The sequence below is a fragment of the Alosa sapidissima genome, chromosome 2, assembly GCF_018492685.1.
Source record: "Alosa sapidissima isolate fAloSap1 chromosome 2, fAloSap1.pri, whole genome shotgun sequence".
NCBI classification, from domain to species: domain Eukaryota; kingdom Metazoa; phylum Chordata; class Actinopteri; order Clupeiformes; family Clupeidae; genus Alosa; species Alosa sapidissima.
Window position 1 is genome coordinate 33,451,274 of NC_055958.1, and position 17,500 is coordinate 33,468,773.

A 17,500-nucleotide genomic window follows, 5' to 3' on the forward strand; every position below is an offset into this window, starting at 1 on the left:
AAACACACACGCACACACTCAAAAATAATAATAAATAATCTCTCTCTCTCACTCATTTTTATTTCCATTTACACTTTCAACATCTTCCATAAATCCATTGGCACATATACTTGACTCATTTGTTTACACACACACACACACACACACACACACACACACACACGTGCAACAAATACAATCCAGGCAAGCACACGCGTACATATAACCTCCTTGTGTGTGGGTGATAGATACAGAGATTGTTTGTTAATACAGTAGGCACCAAACACACTGATACTGCACAACACACACACACACACACACAAACACACACACACACTGTAATGACTGTGCTGGTGTGTGTTGCCAGGTTTCCATGCGCTGTCTAACGGGGGTTATGGGTTGCATGCCGCAGATGAGCCCCCCCTTCAGAGTCGCCGCGATGCTGACCCATCTCCAGAGCCCGCAGGGCGCTCCAGCCAACACAAGGTAGTACCAACACACACACACACACCACCCCTCCTCCAGAGCCCAGCAGGGCGCTCCAGCCAACACAAGGTAGTACCAACGCACACACCACACACACACACACTGTGAAATGTGTCCTACTCGCTTGAGTAGGAGGAGGGAGACACACACACACACACACACACACACACACACGCACACACCACACACACACACACACTGTGAAATGTGTCCTACTCGCTTGAGTAGGAGGAGGGACACACACACACACACAACCCACATATATAAACACACACACACACACCAGCTACCTGTGCTATGGCCCTGTAGCTCAGCTGAACACACACATATTTTCTATGGCTTGGGCTAAAAGATAAATCTAAACATACACAAATATGAAAGCTTAAACAGGAACAGAAGCCGTGTCATTTGTTACATCAGATGATTGTATGTATGAAGCATCACTATGCTTCATACATATATCGTAACACCCCCAATTATCACCACTTTTGTTCAGAAATTCTAAAACAACGATGTTTTTTAACACTTCAAAATAACATTTACTAAATGAATAACCTTACATTTTTCAGTAGCCATAGTTGTGTAGATTTGAACAAAATCTGGTTTGGTTCTTAACGGGAGCATTTACTGCCTGAAATATTTTGCCCGATTTTGTTTACCACGTCGGAGTTATAGTGCTGGCCTGATGGGTCGCCTATTTACACCGTTTCAACGGCACATGGACGGTTAGACCGAGAATTCTCGTCGTGAAATTAAAATTCCACTGGAGCTCCAAGCGGTTGTGTACACGCAGCCTTACAACACTGTTTACAGCTCCTCGAGTCACGGTAAAATGTCATTTTTGGTACATAGCTAATTTAGATACACCTATGTTGTGGGTGGTTGTGTTTCTATAGGAGTCCGCTGTCTTGGTTTGTATAGAAATGGATATTAAGTGACATATACACGCAAGACGGTGGAAATACGGGACCGGTGGAAATAGGGGGAGTTACGATAGCGCTTTAGAAGGGCTTTGTTGAGGTTAAAACGGGTTTCTAGAGCATGCACATAAGAATTGTGATTTAGATAGGAAGTTGCTAACTCTTAATTGTCACTTGGTGTCTTGTGGGGGAGAAGGTTTGAGAGTCCATATCCAATTATTATTTCACTGCCTAGTCCCAACCACCACTCACACCCCCTGTACTGTCGTGGCCTGCACCTGACTGTCATGCCCCCTGTCCTGGCCTGCACATTAATATCTGTTCACATTATCTGAACTGCACATGCCATAGGTAATTAATTACCTTCGGTGTTCACTCTGACATAAGAATGGGGAAAAAATAAATAGTTGAGTTATTGTAATGCAAGCGATGCAGTAATGACTTGTTTTGTCAGGACTTTGCCATGCGCTGCATTGTCCCGTGAGAGATGTTTTGTGACATTCACTCATCTCCTAATTCAACTCCAGATGTTTTTCTCAGATTGACGTGAGTGTCGCCGCCAAAGCCTCTCCGCTCCGCACTGGAGTTTCTGCGTGTGTAATTGCGGCGCCCCGTCACGCCTTGATTAGAAAAACACAGTCCAAAAACTTCTCCCCCTTTTTTCCCCTCAGGGTTTTGATTGACCCCCCCCCCCCCCCCCCCCCCCCCCCCCACACACACACACACACACACACACACACACACACACACACACAGCCCGAAGAAACAAGCAAGTCTTTCTCCGCACACACACACACACACACACAAACACAGCCGTTCATTATCAAAGACACTCAGCCGCTGTCAGCCAGGCCTCCTATTGTGATTTGACGCCTTGCTAATGTCTTGCTAAACAAGACAAAACGACATAAACCGCCGCCATGTTTGTGTAATCAGGGATGTAGTCAGGCGTCTGAGTCCCCTACAGGCTGGGATTGTGTGTGTGTGTGTGTGTGTGTGTGTGTGTGTGTGTGTGTGTGTGTGTGTGTGTGTGTGTCAGTGTGTGTCAGTGTGTCACATAGTGGGAGTGATGGTTTTATGCTGCTAATGAGTTGGGGATGTGGTGAATCGTCTACGCTCCCACCAGACACTCAAATATGTTATCTATGGAGTTGGTGTGTGTGTCCCCAGCAGGCATACTGATATCCGCTTGTGAGGTTTTGAGGATTTTGAATGCTTGTGTGTGCCTTGTTTTCTGTTCTGAGTTATGTCTGGTCATTATCTGTGGAAGCTTGTGTTGTTGTTCTGTTTCCAGGGGAAGACAACAAAATCTGAGAAATATATTGTGAGTTATTTCTCTAAACTATGAGTATTTCTCTGTGTGTGTATGTGTGTGTATGTGTATGTGCAGCTCCGACTGGGAGAATGGTCCAGGGGAGAACAGCTTCAGGAGTGAAGCTCAGGGACAAGTGGATCACCATCATGCGAAGTCCTCCAAGAGCATGGACCTGGGTAAGACACACAAACACACACACAAGCACACACACACACACACACACACACACACACATCCTACTCCTTACTATCCACACACACACACACACATACATACACACACACACACACACTCTCACACACACACACACACACACACACACACACACACACACACACACACACACACACAGTGTAAAGTGAGAGCAAGAGAGTGCTCTTCAGGTGCATTAAGGCCCATGTGTTGCAGTGGAGAACAGCTTGAGGATAACTATGATGGGGGTTTATCATTAGTGTAATGCAAATCTTTATAACCATTCAGCAGCTGTTTAGGCCCCTGGAGACCACACACACACACACACACACACACACACACACACACACACACACACACACACACATGGTGTGAAGGAGGATTCACAGTGATACACACTTCCCTCTGCTGAAAGCCCTTTTTTATTTTCTTGTACTCTCTAGATACAAACTGACACTGACGCACATGTGCTCTCTCTCTATCTCTCTCTTTCACAGACAAAAAGACAAAGACACACACACAAACACACAGACACACACACACACGCAGACACACACATATGTTCCACCCCCAGCAGCGTCTTTTCTCTGACATACACTCTCTCTTTTTACACACACACACACACACACACAGACACACACACACACACACACACACACACACACACACACACACACACACACACACACACACACACACACACACACAGACACACACATATGTTCCACCCCCAGCAGCGTCTTTTCTCTGACATACACTCTCTCTATTTACACACACACACACACACACACACACACACACACACACACACACACACACGGCACACACGGCACACACACACACACACACACACACACACACACACACACACACACACACACGGCTCCCCCCACCTTCATAAAGTAATCTCTCTGTGTGATATTAAATGGCTGCTGACTGCTGTAAGTGCATGTTAGGGACCCCGATCAATGTGCCAGTTTACCCATAATCCCTTGCTACTGCGCTCTATGGGCAAAGCATCAGCCCTAACCCAATCAGGCGGCTCCAGCGCAAATGTGCCCTGCGCTGCAGAGCTGCGGCTAAATGAATAAGTACAAAGACAAGCAGGTAAGTGGCAGCAGACAAAATAAGCAATGCTCTGTGTGTGTGTGTGTGTGTGTGTGTGTGTGTGTGTGTGTGTGTGTGTGTGTGTGTGTGTGTGTGTGTGTGTGTGTGTGTGTGTGTGTGTTTATGTGTGTGTGACAAGCATGTAGGTAAATGGCAGCAGAGAAGACAAGCAATGCTCGTATGACGGCTATCTGGGCCGACACCTCCATACACAGTACTCATGTTTTTGCCGCAATGGAGAACAAAGAAATATTGTCAGGGCCTCTGTGTGTGTGTGTGTGTGTGTGTGTGTGTGTGTGTGTGCGTGTGTGTATTTTCCCAAGGACCAAACCAGCTCAATACAATTGCCAGTGGTCTGTCTGTGACACATCAATTCGCATCCTCTGCACACACACACACACACACACACACACACACGTACACACTCACCCTCTCTCTCTCTCTTTCTCTCTCTGTCTGTCTCTCTCTCACACACACACACACACACACACACACACACACACACACACACACACACACACACACACACACACACACACAGAGAGGACCAGTGTCATTCAGAGTAATGCAGTTGAGTGTTGCTGCTGTGATTTTGGCTCTCTTTGATATTAGGCCATATTAATAATGCAACCCCCTGCAAAAGAATACAAAATAAAAGTCCCGACCCAGAACTGCATGAAGGGCTAGTCTAGCAACTCTCCGTTGGCTTGTGAGCTCCAGAAATCGAAACTCAATCAGGCCAATGAAATCGTGTATAGAGTCGTTAGGTGGGCTTAACATAATGATTGATTGCAGAGTTGCAACGGTTTTGCTTGAATTCCCTGCTACTTGAAAACAAATAAGATGGATGTTGCTGCTGGCGAACAGTGTGACACGAGTTAAGCTTTTATTATGTTGGCAAACGTTTGAACTAGCCAACTAGCTCCGCTGGTGGGAAACGCATGGGACTCATAGTGCTGCCACTGTCCTATTGCGTGCAGAGGGAATTTGAAAGACAACTGATTATCCCGCCCCTCGGACTGAGCACTGCGAACGGTGAGTGCCCAGACCCTACATTTTAATGTGGGTCTGGCTCGCCAGGCTAAGAATTACCAATTGTCCATTTAAAAATATTTCTTAAAATGTCCAGAAAGAGTATTGTCTCTCTAATTCAGGCCACTGCTATGGCGCAAACAGCAGAGTGACCAGGTGGTGTGTCTGATAGCGCTCTCACTTATATGGTCTTATCGGTGTTCTTGGCAGAGGTTTGATGCCGTATTGAGACTCAGCACCCCCTCCCTTTAGTGTTCTCTCCAAACACACACACACACACACACACACACATGTCGTCTCAACTCAGACTGGAAGGGAAGATTTGAGTGCTGAGTCTTTCAGATGAAAAAAAAAAGTGAGTTGCACTTATTCAACATATAAGGGATTATTAGAATATTCCTACTGAGCATTCCTAAAAGTTACGGCAACACTTAAACCAGGGCTCCGAACCGGTTCAAGGAACGAAAACGAAAACCGAAAACGAACGGAATTTTACGGAATTTTACGAGGAGCGGAAACGGAAACGAAAACAAAATGGTCTTCAACTGTTCCGGAACAGAAACGTTATTCTGAAATCCACAAAACCGGTTAATAACGTTTTTTTTTTTCGTTCTCTATATAACAGCTTAATAATTTGATTTCTGCAGTTTGAAATAAAAAAAACGAATAAATGGACCTTTGGTCCAAATAGGTATATTTTGTCTTGCTGTTGTAGTATAACCTATCCGTCTGCCACTTCGGATCTTAGGCCAGCTCGTAGCGTAGGCCAGTGTTTCTCAAAGTGTGGTCCGGGGACCACTGGTGGTCCGCGAGCTGTTGTAAAAAATAATATAGATGCGTTGTTTGCAATATTGAACCAACTTGTATGTAAATCCAAAGTTCTGCAATACTGCCTATGTAAGCTATGCCAATTTAAATCATATGAATCCTCTGACACAATAAGCAAGGTGCAAAGACAATAAGCAAGGTGGGTTCAGTGAGTAGGCCTATTGTGTCTATTAGCTATGTGGTCCGTGAGGTTTTTTCTAATGGTTAAGTGGTCCTTGGTCTGTAAAAGTTTGAGAAACACTGGCGTAGGCTACTGAAACTGATTTGGAAATTGTTTGTAGCCTATGCGTAATAGCCTATTTTGCCTGTCCATGCATTGTCGTTTTAAAGTCGGGATTTGAAATGTTTGCGCAATTATAGCCTATTCTATGTAGCCTAGAAGAGTTAAACAGGAAATTTGAGATAGGCCTTGTCAGCAACAGACAGGTTCGTTTATAAACAGGGTTGGAATTATAGCGCAAGCCTTTGAAGATCTCCATATGGATAAAACTCCAAAAGGCTACAACCAGGTAAGGAGTTTAGCACGTATCCAGAAATATTTTGATAAGAAATTATTTATAGGCATAGGTTAGGCCTACAGTAAGTCTGTAGGCTATGGGATGGATAGCCCATCTGAATGTTTTTGGATGCCGCCTGTGATTTATTATTTTTGGCCATAGCTACGGTATAGGCTAAATCAAGGGGAAATAATGAGTAGCCTACGTCTATTCTAAGGTAAAGTCCACAAAAATAGACTTGATAGGCCCGCCAAACACTGCCGGAACTTTAAGAACGAACGATATTTTGCGTTCCGAACCGGTTCAGGACCGATATGTTGGTGGCGGAACGCATGCAAGAACGAAAACGTTAAACATAGGCCTATCTGAACCGTTCGGAACGGAACGTTTGAAAAATAATTTCGTTTTCAAGCCCTGACTTAAACACTTAAAGAGAGCGGGGTGAAATAAGGACACTGTGGCAGGGGCCTGCAGAGACCATTGAAGGGGCAGGGGCTCAAATTTAAAAAAAGGGCACATGGAACAAAATCTTCAAAAAACGTGTTAACTTTATTTAAAACTTAATTTTGATTACAACCCAATAGAGAATACATCTCTGAATCATCTAAACCTGAGCTGGACATTTTTTTTTTTTTTTGCATTTAAATTCTAGCATTATGCTATTTCAATGATGATGATGGGACAGGCTATTATATGGTTTAGCAATTTGCAAAGTAGTCTAATGTACTGATAAACATTTTATACATTTTCATATTTATTCATTATGTATCAAGCAGAATGGGTGTAAATAGCAGACAGAGCTGTAACACATTTTTCTCATTTCTCTCCTTGGTTCTGAAAAAATTCAATAGGAGTGCATGTACTGTAGGCCTACTGTAGCCAGGGCACAGACAGATTGGTCTTTTTAGTTTTCATTAGGCTATTGTCTACACAGAGATCATAGGCTATAAGGCTACATCTTATTGATTAAATACAAAGCTAATTTTAATAGCCTAGAAATCTAGACGCACCCTAGCGGCAGCAAATATGTTATTGCCTAGTCTGGCTTGTCAGGCTATAATTTTAATGTTTATCACAGTGAACTACCACCATTAGCAAGCTGGTGTCTTGCAGATTCACGTGCTGTGCCTGTGGCCACTGAGTGAAATGACGCATAATGTAGCCTACTGTAAACAGAGACTGACATGTGGAGTTGGGTTAGTTAAACAACTACAGTAGCCTATGTCGTCGGCTTATGACGATTTAGAAAAAGGTTTGCCTACTCTGTTTTATGAACTAGGTCTACTAACCTAAGCTACTATAACATAGTAACCTAAACAGAATATGAACAGTCAGCCTTAGATTTTCGAAGCTACCAGGTTATTGAAATGGATGGACCATGACATGGTTAAAACGGGTTTGATAGCCTACTTCATTAAACATGAAACAACTTTAAACATTGTATTCTCTATTTCTAAGCTGAATACTATTGCATGTTCAGATAGGCTAACTGCCAAGTGACCCTACCGTGCTCCCAGTGTTCGAATTACCACAGGGCCTGGTAGTGCCCCACCCCCTTAGTTCTGGCCAGGGCACTACTAGTTCTGCTCGAGATCACTGTCAGAGGGGGCCCACTCATTCATTGTCAAGTTGCCAACCCGTAACTATGATAATCTACATTTTCCCCGTTGGTTGCAATGTGTATTTCCCCCCGAGACTGCAGGGGCACTGCTCCGCATAATAGCCCCCTGTCCTGTCTGATCTCACCCTCCTCTGAATCGAGTTTGTTATTAATTTTGCTATGAAGAAACTCGTCATCGCAGGCAACACATTTTTACCTACTTCGGCAGAATGCGAGAGAGGATTCTCTGCGCTTAATGCCATTGATGACAAAGCCAGAAATCGTTTAAGGGAGCGCAGCTTAAATGCGCTTCTTTTTCTGAGCATCAACGCGCCTCCCCTGGTCCAGTTCAACCCTAAGCCATTTGTGAAATCATGGCTCAAGCCTGGGCATCGTCTATCAACTGCGTGGAAAACGGGGGAAAAATGCCCAGAAAGAGACCAATAGGCCACTTTGGGACTATCTCCAGTAGGCTTAGCCGAGATGTGATAAAGACAGCTGTTTTGTGTTAACTTTCAGTTTTTTCAGTTGTGTGATGTTCAGTTGTGCACGTAAAATATTTGTCAATTAGCTCTGCTCAGATTCATTTTTGACAATAGCCTTTATTATTAGGCTGAATTTCATAATGTGATTTCATTTTAATAAACTGGCTACCCTGCTTATTATAATCTATTTGATGTTGAATCCCCCCCCCCCCCCCCCCCCCTCAAGTGGGCCCCCCAGAAACGACGGGGTAATTCGAACACTGCGTGCTCCCAAACGTCTCCTGCAGCACTGTGCCTGCGTGCACCTTCTGAGAGTTCACTGAATGTATGATGTCACGGATTGGTGGCCGCAAGGTATTTCAATTAACACAGAACATTTTTATTTTTGTAAATTTCTAATTTCACAAACTATTAATGAGACAGTTTAGCGAATATTCACGTCGGAACTAGCGGAAGAATTACAAATTTTAAAAAGTAAAAAACGAGTCTTGTCAAAAGGGCACTTGGACATCAAAGGGGCAAAAGGGCAGGTGCTAGAGCCCCTGTAGCCCCCCTTCTCTGCACGTGCCTGCACTGTGGCCCTCCTGTCCTACCTGGTGGGTGACAGATTTGTACTTTCCCACAACACAGGTATCTGACCAAACAGATATGTCCTGGAAAATGAAACATGATATCTTCAATTTCTAAAAAAAAGCCTGACCAGTGTCCCTGGACTTTATTTAACCCCAAAAGTGATGAAAGTTCTTACATAATGAGCAACTGAGGCATATAAAAGAGGGTGTTGAAGAACTACTACTACTACTGCTACAATCTCTACTGCTACTGCTACTACTACTACCAGAAGAACTACTACTACTACTGCTACTACTACTACCAGAAGAACTACTACAGCTGCTGCTACTGCTACTACTGTGTGAGATAGACAGAGTGATGTTAGAGATGAGGGTCGTCATCCCACTGCTGGTGCTGCTGTTCTCCATGTGTGGAGCTCAGACTCAGAGCACCCAGACTGAAGTTCAGACAGAGAGCCAGAGCACTGGGGCTGCTGCTGCTGCAGTTACTGAGCAAGTAGATATATATGCAGAGCTCAGGGAACTCAGAGACATGGTGGTGGAGCAGAGAGTGCTGCTGACTGTCACCCAGAATGAGCTACTGCACACCCAAATACTGCTGCACACCCAAATACTGCTGCACACAATGGAGACTGAACTGAATAAAATGGAGACTGAGAATGATGCTCTACACACAGAGCTGACAGCTGTGAAAACTGAAGTGATGAATCTGAAGATGGAAAATGCAGCCCAACAGACAGAGTTGACCACCATGCAGACTGAAGTGATGAACCTGATGAAGGACAACTCTGCACAGGAGACAGAGCTGACCCTGCTGAAGACCAGACTGACTGCTAGTGAAACTGAAGTTGAGAATCTGAGGAAGGAAACTGCAGGACAGACAGCTGATCTGAGATCAGTTATTAAGAGACTGGCAGCCACTGAGACTGACTTGGAACATGTGAAGAAAGACACTGCAGCACAACACACAGACCTGACCGATATGAAGTGATGAACCTGACCAAGGAAACTGCAGCGCAAGAGACCAGACTTTCTGCCAGTGAGACTGAGGTGGAGAACCTGAAGATGGAAACTGCAGCACAAGAGGCAGAGCTGACAGCAGTGAAGACCAGACTGGCAGCTACTGAGACTGATGTAGTGAATCTGGAGAAAAAGATCACAGAGCAACCCAAGGTGGCATTCTCAGCAGGGCTGACTGATTCAGGATACATAGAGTCTGGGAATACTGAGCTGAACTTGGTCTTCACTAAAATCATCACCAATGTTGGACAGGCCTACAACAGCACAACAGGCTTCTTCACAGCTCCAGTCAGGGGAGTCTACTACTTCAGATTCACTGTCATGGATCTCCTATCTTCACGCTCTATGTACATCAAGATGTTTAAGAATGGAGAGTGGATCATGTATTTGTGGGAATATGATAATGATGGACAACGCACCTTTCTGTCCAGTGGTGCTACTCTGCAGCTGGAGGAAGGAGATGTAGTTAACTTGCGGATCCCTGCAGGCTACAGGCTCTGTGATGATGATGATGATAATAATAATAATTACAGCACATTCAGTGGCTTCCTGCCCTTTCCTCTCTGAATGGAACACACTGTTCAACATGATGCAGATGTTGACAAGTCATAAATAAAGTACAAATGATTATGAGCAAACAAACCCTGTTGTTCTTTTTGTTGTTCTTACTGGGTGATGGTTGCACACTTACCATTATTAAAGGGACACCAGGCAACGTTTTCGTGTTAATTACTCATCTTCGTAAGTCGGTATATGGTTAAATGACTCATTACGGGGCGAATGAAGGCTCTCTCGCCCGCCCCTACTGCCTGTAGGAAGAATATCCCGCTTGCAAGTTCAGTGTATCGTACCCACCGACCTTCAGTCTCACAAAATCTCAGACATCGCGAGAAGCAGGATCAGTTTTCATCCTGCATCCCCAGCACAGAGGCAGGCTAACAAAACGCTAGCAATTGTTGCAAACGTGTGTATAATTGCAGAGCCGGCGAATAAGCAGTGAAAACCCTTGACTGAAGATGCAAAGAAAATGAAAAGAGCTTCAGACCGAGCGAGGGCTCGCACACCTATCGACACATACAGACGGTAGGGGGAGCTTCGTAGAGAAAAAGCATTAGGCTTGCCTGGTATCCCTTTAAAGCAATGATACATACATACAGAAGAATACTGCAGTCTAAGTAGGAACTAAGGAGTCAAGCATAGCATTAGGTTCTATATAGACAGTCTATAATTAGGACAGGAGAAGACAGAGAGCAGGGACAGCACTGTGTGGAAAAAGAAAGAGAAAGACCTGGAGAGGGAGAGAGATGTACTGTGTGTGTGTGTGTGTGTGTGTGTGTGTGTGTGTGTGTGTGTGTGTGTGTGTGTGTGTGTGTGCACACGTGTGTGCGTGCGCGTGTGTGCGTGTGCAAGGCCGTAACCAGGATTTTTCAAATACCGAGGTCAGGGGTGTCAGTAGTAATGTTGGGACCCCACAAACATGAGGGGGTTCGGGGGACACGCCCCCTTCCATAATAAAAGATTGAGAATTAACCCCTTAAATTATGACTTATGGTGAGTTGTGAAAACTCGTTGATATATTGACATAAATATAGCCTGTTTCCTACATTATAACATAAATCACTCTTACAATACAGTCTAGCCTTAGGCTCATGTAGCAAAGTAGCCTATATAGGCCTATGCTAAACCATAGAGAGGGCTGAAATATAAAGGCTATCAAGATAATTTTGCCAACAATGATAGAACCATAGATTTGTTCAGTTAATAACATGTTTTGTTTATAAATTAAACCAACACACTTTTCCAAAACATTTTACAAAAACATTTTTTTAGAGGCACCTGCGAGATTAGTGTGTGCTTCACTTCACTGTGTGTTCACTGTGTGCTGAGTGTGTTTCGCTAATTCACGGATTGGGATAAATGCAGAGACCAAACTTCCCTCACAGGATCAAAACAGTATATATACTTATACTTATACTAATAAAAAACACTATAATGAACACTATAATGAACTTATATTATACTCTTTTGATCCCGTGAGGGGAAAATTGGTCTCTGCATTTATCCCAATCCGTGAATTAGTGAAACACACACAGCACACAGTGTACACACAGTGAGGTGAAGCACACATTAATCCCGGCCCAGTGAGCTGCCTGCATCAACAGCGGCGCACGGGGAGCAGTGAGGGGTTAGGTGCCTTGCTCAAGGGCACTTCAGCCGTGCCTACTGTTTGGGGTTCGAACCGGCAACCCTCCGGTTACAGGTCCGAAGTGCTAACCAGTAGGCCACGCCTGCCCCCAAAGGCCTCAGGTGCAGTAAGGCCTCAGGAGTTTCTTGGCATCAGTCTTGCAATTCATATGGTGGTGGCGCCACAAACACATGGATTTCACAAATGTTGATCACAATAACCGAGTACTGAGATATTGCCCATGACGTGTGAGAAGTGCGGGCAGTGTAGCAGTCTAGCTGGTGCTGGCATAGCCAGTCATCACGGGTCACCTTGTTGGGGGTATTGGAGTTTGGGTGCAGTTCAAAGCAGGAGATGAAGAAACTCTATCTCAGTGCTTGTGTGTAAAGGTAACATAAAGATATATACTTACATTGTTTTTGGCATATCATTTGCACTCACATTGACATGGATAGGGAGAAGAAGAAAAATGTTCAGAAAGAATATTGTATTTGCTCTCTCTCTCATTCAGGCCAGTCTGCTATGGGTCAAACAGCAGAGTGACCAAGTGTTGTGTCTGATAGCGCTCTCACTCATATCAAAGGTGCTCTGTGTTATCGGTGTTCTTGGCAGAGGTTTGTGGTATTGAGACTCAGCACCCCCTCCCTTTAGTGTTCTCTCCAAACACACACACAAACACACACACACACACACACACACACACACACACACACACACACACACACACACACACACACACACACACATCGTCTCGACTCTGCACTGGTAGGGCTCCTAAGAGTCCTGAGTGTCTACCTTTATACAATCTGGTATTTTTTGTACATATAAGGGATTATTAGTAGGATAATGACTCCTGAACTCCTTTCTTAAAGCTAAGGCAACACTTGAACACTTAAAGAGTCCAGGGTGAAATAAGGACACTGTGGCCCTCCTGTCCTACCTGGTGGGTGACACGTTTGTACTTTCCCACAACACAGGTATCTGAGTAATCAGCTATGTCCTGGAAAATAAAACATGATATCTACAATTTCTAAAAATGTCTGATCAGTGTCTTTGGACTTTATCCCCAAAAGTGATGAAAAGTTTTTACATAATGAGCAACTGAGGTGTATAAAAGAGGGTGTTTCAGGAGGTACACTCACACACTTCTGCTAGCACTACTACTACTACTACTACTACTACTACTACTACTACTACTGCTACTACTACTACTACTACTACTACTACTACTACTACTACTACTACTACTACTACTGCTACTGCTACTGCTACTACTACTACTACTGCTACTGCTACTACTACTACTACTGCTACTACTACTACTACTGCTGCTGCTACTACTACTACTACTACTACTACTACTACTACTACTGCTACTACTGCTACTACTACTACTACTGCTGCTACTACTACTACTACTACTACTACTACTACTACTGCTACTGCTACTACTACTGTGGTGTTAGACAGACAAAGACTTGTAATAAGTATGAGGGCCGTCATCCCACTGCTGATGCTGCTGTTCTCCATGTGTGGAGCTCAGACTCAGAGCACCCAGACTGAAGTTCAGACAGAGAGCCAGAGCACTGAGAGAGAGAGAGATGAACTGTATGGTAAGAGATGGAGAGAGAGAGAGATGCACTTCTTTGTGGATGTGGATCATGTTCACATATTAGGTAAGGATCGCCCTATTAAGGCCTCTCTTTATATTCTCCCCAACCGCTCTCTATCATACAGCAGGAGAGGAGGAGAGTCAGAGAGAGAGAGAGAAGAAAGGAGAATAAGGAAGAGGCACAAAGGGATATAATTTTATTAAAACGGTGGATGCAGCAGAATCACTATTACGCTTCGTTAGGTTTTTATATCCTTCTCTCTCTCTCTCTATCGCTCCCTCTCTCTCTGTGTATGGCTGTGTGATTTTGTCTGTTTCATCGACACACACACACACACACACGCTGATTGTTTGGCTCTCATCCCAGTCCTCCCCGGATTCCTTTAGATAGTTTGGCCAGCCCTGATCAGTCCAGTGTGTGTGTCTCCTGCTGCAGCTCTTTTCACATCACTAGTACTGTAGTTATGTGTGTGTGTGTATACTATATACAGTGTTGTGTTGATGTGCATGTGTTCATACCATTTTCTTTGTGCATGTGTGTGTGTTCTACCCTATGCTACTTATTTGCATTGCCACGTGTGTGTGTGTGTGTGTGTGTGTGTTTGAGTGTTTGAGACGGTGCCATCATCAGTCCTTGTGCTGCAGAGATTGTTCTGTCTTATCTGTAGCTGTGGAGTCAGGACAGATCTATTCACGGCCTGTTTTATTACACACACAAGTTAATAGAGCAGCCTTTATAGTGTGTGTGTGTGTCCATAATGATCTGTGTGTGTGTGGTTGTTCATGCCAGTCTCAGGCTGTCAGTGTATGTGTCAGGGGCGATTCTAGACCAAGAGCTTTGCTGGGGCACAGGCCCCCAATTCCCAATACATTAAAAAAAAAAAATGTGCGCGCAATGTGAAATAGATGGCTAGCCTACTGGTACAAGCTTCAAAATCATTATTGTCACTGTCATACTGTAGGCTATATTAAACCACTGGTAAAGAAACAAGTTTTACGTCTAGCCCCTATTATGTCCTCATCCGTTTCTTGCCTGTCTCTCTCCTCCTCCCCCTCCTGCCTGGTACTGGACTGCCCAGCCTGTGCTCTTTCTCCCCTCTTCTCCCTCTCATCGACCTTCTTGTCCTCCTCCTCCTTCTCCTCCTCCAGCACTCTCTCCCTCAATTGTTGTAGCAGCCACTATCCAGCAACATCCAAACACATATGCATACAGTAAGTAGGCCTATATTCACTGCATGAATTTAATAGGCTTTCCTACTAACACAAGGGAAGCTTATTTTTAGTTAAAATTGAGATATACTTCCCTCCCAGGCAAGGGTCCTGTAGTCATCTTGGCAATACTGCAGTTCTTTGTAGCTTAAATAGCCTACTAACGCCTTCATACTGACTTTTGGTGATAATTTGCAAATGCAGCCTATAATAATCTATAAACCTCTAGGCTAATCTGATTCTGTGTAGATTATTATAGGCTACATTTGCAAATGCAGAAAACATATTTAAGTTTGGCATTAAACCATTGATCAAATCACAGCATTGGCTATTACCAGCATAAATGTTAATGTTACCGTTAATGTGGGCAAAATGATCATACCTCCCTCATCCTCCTCACTGTTCCTCTCCCTCTGCCTCTGTTCAGGAAGAATTTTCTGATGTCCATCTCTGAATAGTTTATCAGAAGGCTATGTTTAGTTTTACAGTAGGACAGCTTCACAAACAGTATTCATGGGTTTCATCAGGTCCCTTTCCACAGGTGTATTAATCAAGCACCATGCAGTCTGCATTCATAATTAAGGTGCTTGATTTTATACACCTGTGGAAAGGGACCTGATAAAAACCCATGAATAGGCTAATTTTACAGGACTCTCTCTACAGTATACGTATAAATCATTATTAATTGACCGCATGTGTGCATGCAGCCTGTGCATGGTGTGAGTGTGTGTGTGAGGGAGAGCACAAGCTGGTAAACTGTTGCTAAATTTAGGCTACAATGACGCTAAGCATTGAAAAACAGATGCTAATTATGTGGGCAAAATTCTCTAACAGTGATCAACTTGTCATTTTATCTGTCAAACAAGTTGTGAATTTATTGTAACATTAAAACATGGGACGACTTACTCTCTGCTCAAAGTGATGTGATGAGCTCCAGCGGTTGTGTGTGTGTATAAGGAAACTCTTGGAAGAATCATGTGAACGATTTTCATTGGTTGTTGCGTTAAATCTTACCCAGCTACAGAGGTGCTATTTCCTGATTGGCTATTATAGCCCCTTTCTTTTTTTCCTTGTTTTTTTATTGGCTGGTAAGTGACAGACTCGAGTCACGACTAAAGCAGGCATGGAGATGCGCTCATGAATGCCGTTTACAGCGAGAGCAGCGCTAGAATTTTACTGGGGCACTGGAGACTTTTACTAAGGCACATGTCCCTGGCGTGTGAGTGAGAGATGGTGTGTGTGTGTGTGCGTGTGCACTGCTCTGTGTGTACCCCCGTTTTAATGCATGGGTCTTGATCACATGCAGATTCTCTGACTCAGAGTTCACCCAGAGTGTGTGTGTGTGTGTGTCTGTCCATCAGGGACTCTGGCTAGCGTTTGCAATTCCCCCTGCCCCCTCCTCCATGCCCCCTCCACTTTTGATCATGACAGCTCCCTAAGAACCCCTCCCTTTCATCTCCCTTCAGGGGTCAAAGGTCATCATGTCCACCTCCGCTAGACACTGTTCTGATCTAGCTCCTATTAGACACACAAGTACACACACACACAAGTGCTTACTTTAGTTACACAAACCCACTGTGCTTGGACACACACTCACACACTCCCTCCTGGAAAAACACTGGTGTGGTCCTCAAATACTGTGCAGATCAAGCCCTGATTGGTCACACAAACTAAACTCTTATTGGCCAAAGACTATGTCAGTCACATCTCCTTGTTGCTCAGAAACCCATCCATTCTATGTCCAATTGGTTGCATTGCCTGCTGGGTCATTGAGTCCTGAATATTAGTTTCCTTCAGTCACTCCACACGATTGGGCATGATTGGATTCTGGTTGGATGCCTGTAGGAACCATCTCAGTTTTATGATCAGGATCTAATGCTGTGTGTGTGTGTGTGTGTGTGTGTGTGTGTGTGTGTGTGTGTGTGTGTGTGTGTGCGCTTTTGGTCCTCCTGCTCTGTACTGTCTGTCTGTGGTAATGGCTGCAGTCTAATCCAGCATCCATCAGTGTGTGAGTGTAATGTACAGTAGGTGGGGATGGGATTGATCAGGACATAAACATTACACAGCAGCAGCCTTTCTCCACTCCTCTCTGCTCTACACTGGGCTGGGGTGGTGTGTGTGTGGTAGTGTGGTGCTATGGTGTGTGTGTGTGTGTGTGTGTGTGGTGTGGTGCCGTGGGTGTGTGTGCGTGTTATGGCGTGGTGTGTGTGTGTGTTGTAGTGTGGTGCGTTTGGCATGGTGTGTGTGTGTTGTGGCATGGCATGGCGTGGTGTTGTGTAGTGCAGTGTGCTGTCAGTAATAAATTCCTGGCCGCTGATGCGGGCGTTGATGGCGGGACAAGTCCTAGACCTCATGGCTCTGCAGCAGTCCTATGGCCTCCTTACAACAAACAACTTTGACAAGATCTGGGAAAGATTCTTGAAAGAGTGTAGTCTTTTGAGTAAAGCGTGAATGGGGGGCA

General features: G+C 44.4%; 1 long non-coding RNA gene across 1 annotated transcript in view; it reads left to right on the top strand.

Annotated features, from left to right (window-relative positions):
- Positions 1-349: 349 nt before the first annotated feature.
- LOC121687943 overlaps positions 350-17,500 on the top strand; it is a 20,044-nt gene continuing 2,893 nt past the window's right edge. The window contains exons 1-2 of the long non-coding RNA XR_006024457.1: positions 350-465; positions 2,776-2,876. This is a non-coding gene — a long non-coding RNA (uncharacterized LOC121687943). The remainder of the gene's footprint in view (positions 466-2,775; positions 2,877-17,500) is intronic.